The sequence below is a fragment of the Polistes fuscatus genome, unplaced genomic scaffold (assembly GCF_010416935.1).
Source record: "Polistes fuscatus isolate 324 unplaced genomic scaffold, CU_Pfus_HIC Scaffold18, whole genome shotgun sequence".
NCBI classification, from domain to species: domain Eukaryota; kingdom Metazoa; phylum Arthropoda; class Insecta; order Hymenoptera; family Vespidae; genus Polistes; species Polistes fuscatus.
Window position 1 is genome coordinate 1,313,318 of NW_025113086.1, and position 10,114 is coordinate 1,323,431.

The 10,114-nt window shown below is 29.0% G+C and overlaps 1 protein-coding gene across 1 annotated transcript in view; it reads left to right on the top strand.

The window, feature by feature from the left end:
• Positions 1-8,316, top strand: part of LOC122515479 (homeobox protein araucan) — an 85,994-nt gene extending 77,678 nt beyond the window's left edge. The window contains exon 8 of the mRNA XM_043632847.1: positions 7,738-8,316. The gene's annotated coding sequence lies outside the window, so the exon portion shown is untranslated. The remainder of the gene's footprint in view (positions 1-7,737) is intronic.
• Positions 8,317-10,114: the final 1,798 nt, after the last annotated feature.

Below are 10,114 nucleotides of genomic sequence, written 5' to 3' on the forward strand. Positions count from 1 at the left end.
TAGATCCCTATTTTTGTTTAGCCTCGAAAAAGAAGATAACTTTGTTTGCACGCCTGTTGTTGTTTAGTCCCCGTTTCTTTAGGTTTATTACACGTTCTAACAGAAGATCGTGAGATTTGCTTACCCCAAAACAGTAGCCCAAGGGGATTTACCTTGCGTTCCGTTTCCTTTAGTCGTCCTCTTTTCGTTTCTATCTGTTCCTTTCTGTTTCTCATGTTCTGTTTCGCAAAGCATCGCTAGCAGACGACTTTTCTGGCTACCTGCGTAACCGGAGAACTTTCAATGCTCGGGGACCACCGTTTTGCATCCGGCTCTGCCTGTCCGAACGATTACTTACTATTTGTTTTATATTATGCATTCTTTTCTTTTTTGTTTTTAAGATTCACTTTTTGTTTTAAAAAAAAAACCAAAAAAGTGATGGATAGGTTCTTTTTTTCGTCGTTGGGATACTTTTTAGCGGGACGTTTTTGGTGGTTTGTCGTTTTATTGAATATTTTTTCTTTTCCCGATCGATTAATTTTCGATACCATTTGTATTTGTTAACAAATTTATGTTGGTAGGTTTGTTTAATATTGTAGAACCCAATATGTTGCAGAATTAAAGACTTTAATTATTAATTTTTGTACAAAAAAAAATGAATGAAAGAAAATGATGCAACGAATTTAGCATCACGACACCGAATTCATTTCCATATTTAATTTATTTATATATTATTATTATTATTTACATTATTCAATTTATTATTTTTAAATTATTCAATTTTTGATTAATAATTTTATTCTTCGATTTTCATTATCAAAAATTCGATAAAAATGATCGTTTTTCTTTGAAACACGCGTAATCGTTGAAAATATAAATGAACTAACGTACCAAATGATTTCTTAGAAATTTTTATTAAGAATTCGTATTCACTAGATTTTAAATAAAAAAAAAAAAAACTCAAACCAAAATAACTCATCTATAATCTCACATAGATCTTCAACGATCAATAAAATCCACAGGAACTTAATCCTTTCCAAAAAAAAAAATAAATTTACAACTCACACATATTAGATCACGCGTATCAAATAAATCATATCTCATAAAAACTATGCATAATCTTATAAAACGTGAATGATATAACATCCAATGGCATCTTACTCTTTTTCTATAAATAAATCAAGAAATTCCATCTAGGAATCTGGAATCCGTATAAAAAAAAAAAATAAAAAAAAGAAATAAACGAACGCAAGGTAACGCGAAAGCAAAAGTATCGTCCAAACGTGTTATCAGACGTAAATTCATCGATCTTACACGTTGATATACAAACTTTGAATAATTCCACCAAACGTGACAATATTCACGTTCAATAATAACAATAATAATAAATTTCCGATAACAAGATAAGACCGCAGACGCACACGTCACGTGTGTTTCCTGTTTTTATTAATAAAGATATAAATTACTCGCATTAAAAAGTGAAAAAAGGAAAGAAAGAATGAAAGAAAGAAAGAAAAAAAAAGATCGATAGATATTCGTGTCAACGCTTTACACGATCAATATACATAGTATACTTAAAATAATCATACGATGAATGAATAATCACGATTGAACGAATCAAACTAATCTATAATACTCTCTATCTCTCTCTCTCTCTCTCTCATTTATTATTCTTCTATTCTCATTTTACTTCTATAATTTTTTTGTTCTTTCTTTTTTTTTAATTTATTTTTTATTTATCATATCTTTCAACGGATATCATTATCGCATAGATGTTAGAATAACACATGGTGTACCTTGTCGAGAATAATTGTTATTAACCATCCAGACGTTTAGAAGCTTTTATTAAGATAACGATCATTTGACTGCTCGTAATTTCACGTACGATTCTCATCCGTGATATACGTCGTTGGTTTGCGTTCGAAAGAGCATATGCTTTAACACACACATACACACACATATAGAGATATAAATATACACACAAACGTGATGGATATTAAAGTATATGTAAAAGTCCAGGTGAAATTCATTTTATTGTCCCACCACTTTCTGACGACTAATCTGAAACTTTTATTTATCTTTATCTTTTACCATAAAATGTATTTAAGGTGTTAATATCGTGAGTGTATAGTTCGCGTTCTATTCGTATTAGTTTTTTTTTTCTTTTTTATTAGAATGTTCTACAAAAAAGAAACGAAAGTGATACGTACATTTATGTTACGTGTGTAAATACTTAAGTTTTTAACCTATTTGACACGGTGTATCTTTCAAAACAAGATGGGTTACTTCTAATGAGTATGTAAAATGTTTTAAACTGGTAGTCTTATCGGTGCAACATGAAATTTAACCGATTTGGTATTAACAAATGTCTACTTTTAAAATGATTTGTTGGTTTAAAAAGATAGTGTTTGTAAGAGAGAGAGAGAGATGATTAACGTATTAGTGTGTTATTGAGTCTCGCAACGTTTCAATAATTTTTGGGAAACATCCGTTAGAGATAATAACGAATGGATTTATAAAACAGGTTCTTTTATTTTTTCTTTTTCTATTTCTTCTTTTTATCCCCCCTGTGTCGCGTGTCCCTATTAAATTTCTTCGAATCGATGAGCTAACTTTTAGTTTCTAGTAATTCTCTCTTTTTTTAATTTTTTTTTTTTTTATATTATTTCCGCATTTATATTTTATCGGTATAAATGAATAATATATACGTGGGGATATTATAAATATTATATGTTGATTATAAATAATAATGGTATATATTAATAATAATTATATGTACGAATATTTCTTTTTTTAGTATAAATAATTCATTATTGTATATATTAAATGAATGATCAATATTTATAATAGCAAGGTTACGTAATAGGATTATATATGCTAATATTTTGTCAATAAATATTATTAAAATTTATAATAAGATATTTGATTTTTGATCATTAAAATTGACAGTCAAATGTTTAATTGTAAATTGTTTAATAATTTACAATAAAGTATTTCAGTATAGATATTAGAATAATTGAAAATTATTAAAATTATTAAAATTAGTAAATATAAGAAAAAATGAATAATTTATTGAGTATAGATATTTAATGATTTGTCAATTTAAATATCTAATAATTTGTCTGAATAATCGTTAAATAATTTATCGATATAAACATCTAATTATTTGTCAGAATTTTAAATTAACTTGTATCACTCGTAATAAGGTCAGGGTTGGTTCTGTGTAAAGTTACATTTTTCTACAAAGTTCATATTATTTTATTATCAAAACTGACAAACTAAATCAAATACTGTCAATTCTTATATCTATCAATCTAATATCGATCACTTATATTGCATACCAATTGTTTATTATATATGTTGTCTAATCGTTCACAATATTGATCAAAAATGTTTTAAACGTGATTAGAATTTATACTAAAAAATTTTCTATTCATTTATATTTAATCACAACGATCATCTATATTAAATGCCGATTTTCTTTTATTATTAAAAAACATTAACGTAAATTATTATTTTAAAATTATTGATAATTTACCGATCATTTATATAACTTATTAATATTTTAATATAAACACTAACTATTTATTTAAAATACTGTAAACATCTATTTAAACTAATTTTCAATTAGAACAATTAATAACCTATTAAATAAATTAACTAAAACCGATAAATTTTTTATTTAATCACTAACACACACTAACAATAAGTATTGACCATTTATTTACAACCTTAATTATTAAAAACTAAATATAAACTACAAAAATACAAACTAATTATAAAAAATAAATACAAATCATAGAAAACCTTGAAACATTTTATTTCATATATCGACGTATAACATTTACTTCAAAAATACCTAATCAAAAATAATCAAAAATATTATCCCCGAAACTAACAAGATCCTTTCTTTAATGACAAATGATTATCCATTTCCTTAATCCATATCATTTGAAAGTATCCATTAAAAGCAACTCAACTTTCTCGCCTCTCTAACCTCCATTAGCTTGATCGAAGTTAATATCTCATCGAGTCATTTTGGAAAAAAGCGAGTCGCGCAAAAGGATTCTTGCTCAGCGTGTGTCGCAATACTTGTATTCCGTTCTCTCCACGAGTTCAAGATTTATCCTTTCGTGAGATGGAGACGAAAAGGGTCTCTCTGCAGTTTCTCTACGACACACACACATACACACACACATACATACACACATTCTATCTTTTTCTCTCATTCTCGATCGAGACACTCGTCCCGGTTGTCACTTGGGAGACAGGGAACCTCGTTCATGAATATTCTAAAGGTTATTTTGACTTCATTGGTAGATCGAGTAAGTATGTGGACTCCGACTGTGTTATAGAAACTCATTCTGTAAAAAGGGCTTATACGTATCTTCGTATATAATTCCCATTTCTAAAACCGATCGTTCGATTTGATTTTTTATTATTCTATCCATTTCAAATTCGAATTTGTATAAGATACAATTTATTCTTACATTGTGTTAAGTTTCTAAAATGAATCGTTTGATATATGTTAAAGTCAAAAATTGTAGAAGATAAATAGAAAGGACAAAAATTACGGAGATAGAAAAAAAAAAAGAAAGAAACAGAAAATATTTGGGAGAGATAGAGAAAGAAAGAAACAGAGAAGGACATTGAAAAGTATACCTCGTGGTGAAGAATAACGGATGCTTATTAAATTCGTTGTTCATGAAAATGACAACTACGGTTTATCCGCACTACACGCGGTAGGATACTCGAACCGACTTGTCGCATAATCGCATGCCATTTGTCATACAACTCGTGTCATTTCGCTTAGAGAACTTGACGAGCTCACTCGAGGACGAATAACCTGACCTAAAGAGAGAGTGGATGAGAGAGTGAGAGAGAGAGATAGTGGTCAAAATAACGACGTGGATATCAAAAAAACAAAACAGGAAACAAGCGAAGGATGGATAGCTTTTCATACGTTTCAAAAATATTCACTGTGTATATATCTTTCGTTTGAATTATTCACATTCTATGTGCGGTATATATAATCCCATCTTCGTTGAACAGTCAACGCGACTGATATTAATAATATTTACTTTAAAATAGTATTAATTATAGATGATGTTTTTTTATTGCAATTTATAAAGGATACGAAATTTTTAAATCTCATTTTTTAAAATTATATTTATAACACGAAGCATAATATTAACTGGACTTTTTTATTCGATATTAAATTAGTTAATTAATTGAATAAAATTAGTTAATGCGATTGGTTGTTCGATTATATTTAAATAGTATTACAATTTTGAGGTTATCATTTAATACTAAACTCACGGTGTTTGTTTAATTGCTAAAATTCATGTTAAATGATCTTATACAGTAAGTATCTTATTAGATTGTCTCTTGAAAACCTATTTAACGAATTTAACTTGAAATTATTATTTATAACAAACAAATTAAGCAAATACGAAAATAATCGTATGTATTACTGTAAATCGTATGTATAACTGTAAAAACTGTAAAAACTGTAAAACTGTAAAAACGATGAGAAGGAGGGAATATTATTTACAGTAATAATAATATTATATATAAATTTTATTTGAACTAACAACTTAAAAATTAAAAACGTTTAATTTGAAAAATTATTCAGAAAACACATTTGACCCCCTTATTCTGATATCAATTTCACAAATCCAAAAAATCTGGTTAACCTCTCAGTCTTTCTCTTTTCGACTATTGTTCTATTTCGTAAAAAAATAAAAAAACAAAGAAAAGTAAAGATAACAAATAAATAAATAAATAAATAAACCTTAAGAAAGCTTGTACTTATGTATCGGGTGTGTCGATCGTATTGGAATGTATGCCGGACATGTCCACCCGTGAGACACGGTAATCGTAGTATCGATGTAAAGGTATGCGTGCAGGAGTTTTAGATCCACACCACACAGTGGCACCACACATTATACCAACAAACGTGCATAAGTATATAAATATATACATACATATGCAAAAAAACATAGTAATACCCTGTTAAGAAGTTAGATGCTGTGTTACTGTTCGACCTTTTTGTGTAGCCCCTCTCCAACGTATGTGCGTTTAGAGTAGCACCTCTCTAAACCGGTTAGGTGCCTAACAGTATCAACAGTATCACTACTGATCCGCCTTCTTGTAATTGCGAGTCACACGATTGTGTTCTTACTATAACGTTAGATAAAATGATAGAAAAAGAGAAAGATAAAAATATAAATAGCAGGAACGCGTGCAGAGAAGTGTTATCTAACGTACCTAATCGGTTAGGACTAGAGAATGATTTTAAAAGCGGATCTCAAGTCCTAATCGCACTATTCTATCGATAATTCGACCTTTGAACTTTTACTTTGCCAATGCTCGTTAGAACTTGCTTCAATTTTACCCCCTTCTCGATAGTCACGTGATTATTTACATGTTTCTATATAGTATCATAATGTGTATGCGAATGTATGTGTTTATTTAAGAGAAAGAGAGGCAGATAGGTTAGTAATGGATGGAAATTCGTTTCATAGGATTGCGAACTTGTCCCGTACGTTCCGGCTTCCTTTAGTGATTCGTAATTGGAGCGAGAAATAATATATATATATATATATCCTGGATTGAATTCAAAATTCGTTGGTTTTTTTTTCTAAACATTTAATTCGATCAATTATTCATCGGCTTTTTATTAAATATAATATTTAAATAAATATGGGAATGTTATTTTAATTAATTTTTTTTTTCTAAAAGAAAACTACGTTCATATGACATAATCTTTTACATACTTTTTTAAAAAGTTATAAACAAAAATAGAATGATCTCTTGTTTGATATCATATGGGAATAAATTGTCGATAATAATTATAGTTTAATTTCAAAATTTTGTTCGTTATTTAAATTTGTTAAAGAAATTCGACAGTTAATCTTTCAGGTTAAAAGTGAGGTTAGAATATGTTTTGTTCATATATTCAGATAGATCTCGGTCAAATCAAACACCAGTTCATCATTAGACCATATTTCTGTTATAACTTTCTAATTAATCATTTAAGATCGTATGTTTATAAAACATCTTTTTAATTTTACTTATAGAATATGCTGATAAAATTGAATGGAATTTTAATTGAGATACCATGTAATTTAATATTAAAAATATATTAATCAACTCTTCTATATGTTTTAATTAAAAAGTATTAGAAAATCAAAATTAACATGATATATATTTATACTAATATTTTTTCAATATTTATTTTCAATAAAACACCATTTATAATAATAAACACTTTGACATTAAGATTTCACTTAATATCTAAAATTCTTATGTCAAAATAACAATGAAAATCTATTCAATAAAACGTAAAAACATTTGTCATTTTACATTTCTAATCATTATTAACAATAAAAATTAATAATTTTATTAAAAACATTTACAATCATATTGTAAAAATCCTTAACCCTCACAGTGACGTATTGTACTCACTACAATAAATGACCCATAAAGGAATAAGGATAACTTACTATCTTAAAGGTTAGAAACCTCCATAGAAATACTTTTAATAAAGTACGCATGCGCACAACTCGTATTCCGTAAATTTGTTTAAACCACCCACTTGCGCAAGCAACTAACCCAACCTTCTACCTTCCCCACCCCTTTTTCGCGAATAGTATAACATAATTTAGGCTATACATTATTATGTTCTTGAGACTACGAATGAACTACGAATAGCATCGAGTAGATTAAACGATCTTCATTTTTTTTTTATTTCAGGTTTAGAAAACAGTGCCGCGAGGGAAAATGGACGCTACAAGGACGGAAAACAAGTTAAAAGAAGTCAACAATCTTTGGATTGCAAGTACTTGCAATCCTCCTACGATATCCTGAAATTTATTGTCGTTATCTTGGCACGAATAAGTGGAAAAAGAAAAGAAAAGAAAAGAAAAGAAAAGAAAAGAAATCAGAAAGCTCGAATTTCGGTATCCATAAATCTAACCCTTGATCTCCGCAAGGTGTAAGGATTGGACTATTGGGGAGGGGGTTAGAGGGGGTAAAGTAGGGTGAGAAATGGGTTACTAAGAAGAGGGAGTGGTAATGGCTTAGAGAAGATTTAGGAATTAGAGGAATTACGTTGAAGTGCCTGCACGTGCACGAGTAAGCGAGAAAGAACAATGAAAGTTAGGTCAAACATAAAAAGAAGATAAAATAAAAAAGACTAGTATTCGGGATTGAAAATTATGAAGATGATATTGAGCAAAGTATCAAGGTCAGAGATAACCGTTCTTGTTCGTCGCATATCGAACGATTGATTAAGTTCACGTATACTCTTGTCGACATAGTTGTAAATATAGATAAAAAAAAAAAAGAAAAAGGAAAAAAAAGTAATTAAAAATGGGAAAGAAGAGGAAGGAAAGAGGGAGGAGTGGTTGAGGGGTGTTTAAGGAAATTCGCTCTATTTGTCGTGCAAATCGTAAACCCTAATCGGCCATAGCGAGAGGTATACTTTTAAATGAAATCTACGGGCAACGTGCAAAGTATATAGAAATAACAACTTCCGGATATTATTATTATTATCGAAATGCGCCTATGTAAGTCCGAACGGGCCAAAGATCTTCTTCGTTGATACTCGACGAGTGTGTGTGTGTATTACCATAAGAGTAAAAAAAAGAGATAGAGATTAGAAAAGGAAGAATAAATCTGTGGGATGAGAGTATAATATTAATAATCGTATTTCACGCGTCATTATCACGGGATTGTACATTTTTTGTTTTGTTTTGTCGAATAATACGAGATGAGAGTTAAAAAAAAAAACAATTTTCTCGAACTTCGTCTCAATCATTGTTACGATTATTATTTTATTGGTGGTTTTGGTCGACCAAGCCTCTCGTGGGCCATCAGCTTTCGAAGAACGGAGATACCTGGACTACTGGCTACAACAAATACTACTACTTCAACTGCTAACTAAAAAAATACTACTACTACTACTGCTACTACTACTACTACTATTACTATTACTACTACTACACTATTACACTACTACTATTACCTACCTACCTACCTACTACTTACATGCCTAGATACCTGTTACTGGACTTTAGAGCACGAAATAATGAACTTTTCTAATAAAGTGTAATTATATCTCATTCGACTATCACATCAACTCTTTTTCCAACACGATTCAAATGAATTATATATATGTATGCGTGTACAGTAATCCCTCCATTTACACGGATTCACAGTCCCCGATGTGTCCACCACGATTACGTGAAAACACTAATTTTAGGATTTTTTATGACAGTTTAATTTTATTCGGAATTGTGTTCATTTACTTTTATATTTTAGTTGGAATATAAATATAAATTTGAGAATGTGCAACGGGTCCTTATTTTAAACGACTTTTTATGATTTTATTTACCCACTGTTTCTTTTTTTGAACCAGTTAACCGCGTAAATAGAGAGATTACTGTGTACATATAATTATATTTAATGAATTATATAAAGTAATTGTGTCTCTGATATGAAACACTGCAACATCCAGGAGCGGATCTTTAATTTCGCGGAATTTGGAATGACATTGTTTGAGAGTCTGTCAAATTAATTTAAATTCATCCAAATTTAGGTTAGTTTCAGCAACTCATTCGCCATTTTGTATAATTTCTTTTTTCTCTTTTTAATTTAAATTATAGGTTTATCGTGACAAATATTTCATTTTTTAAAGCAAACAATCTTATTCGCGATTATATAGGTTCTTTTTTATGAAACTCAAGACTCAAGTACAAACCATAACCTCACTTATGGTTAGTATTAACTGTTTGCAAAAGCCTCTACAAATAAATCGGGTTTTATTCATTTGTAAAATATTTGTAATTTGAGGTTATAAACATTCGAAATTTATATAACAATATTTTTACATTCTTTTAAAAACACTTAAAATTTAAATAAAAAAAATTCAATTATAACCTAAAAAAATTAATCAATTTAATTATACCTTAGATCGAATTTATTTAAAAAATGATTAAACTCACGCATGTGTGTGTTTCATTTTAGAGAACGATTACAATAATAAATGTAAATATAAATATTAAATAACGAAATCATCTCATTAAAACGCGTACTACACACGTTGCACACGTGTATACACACGAAACAA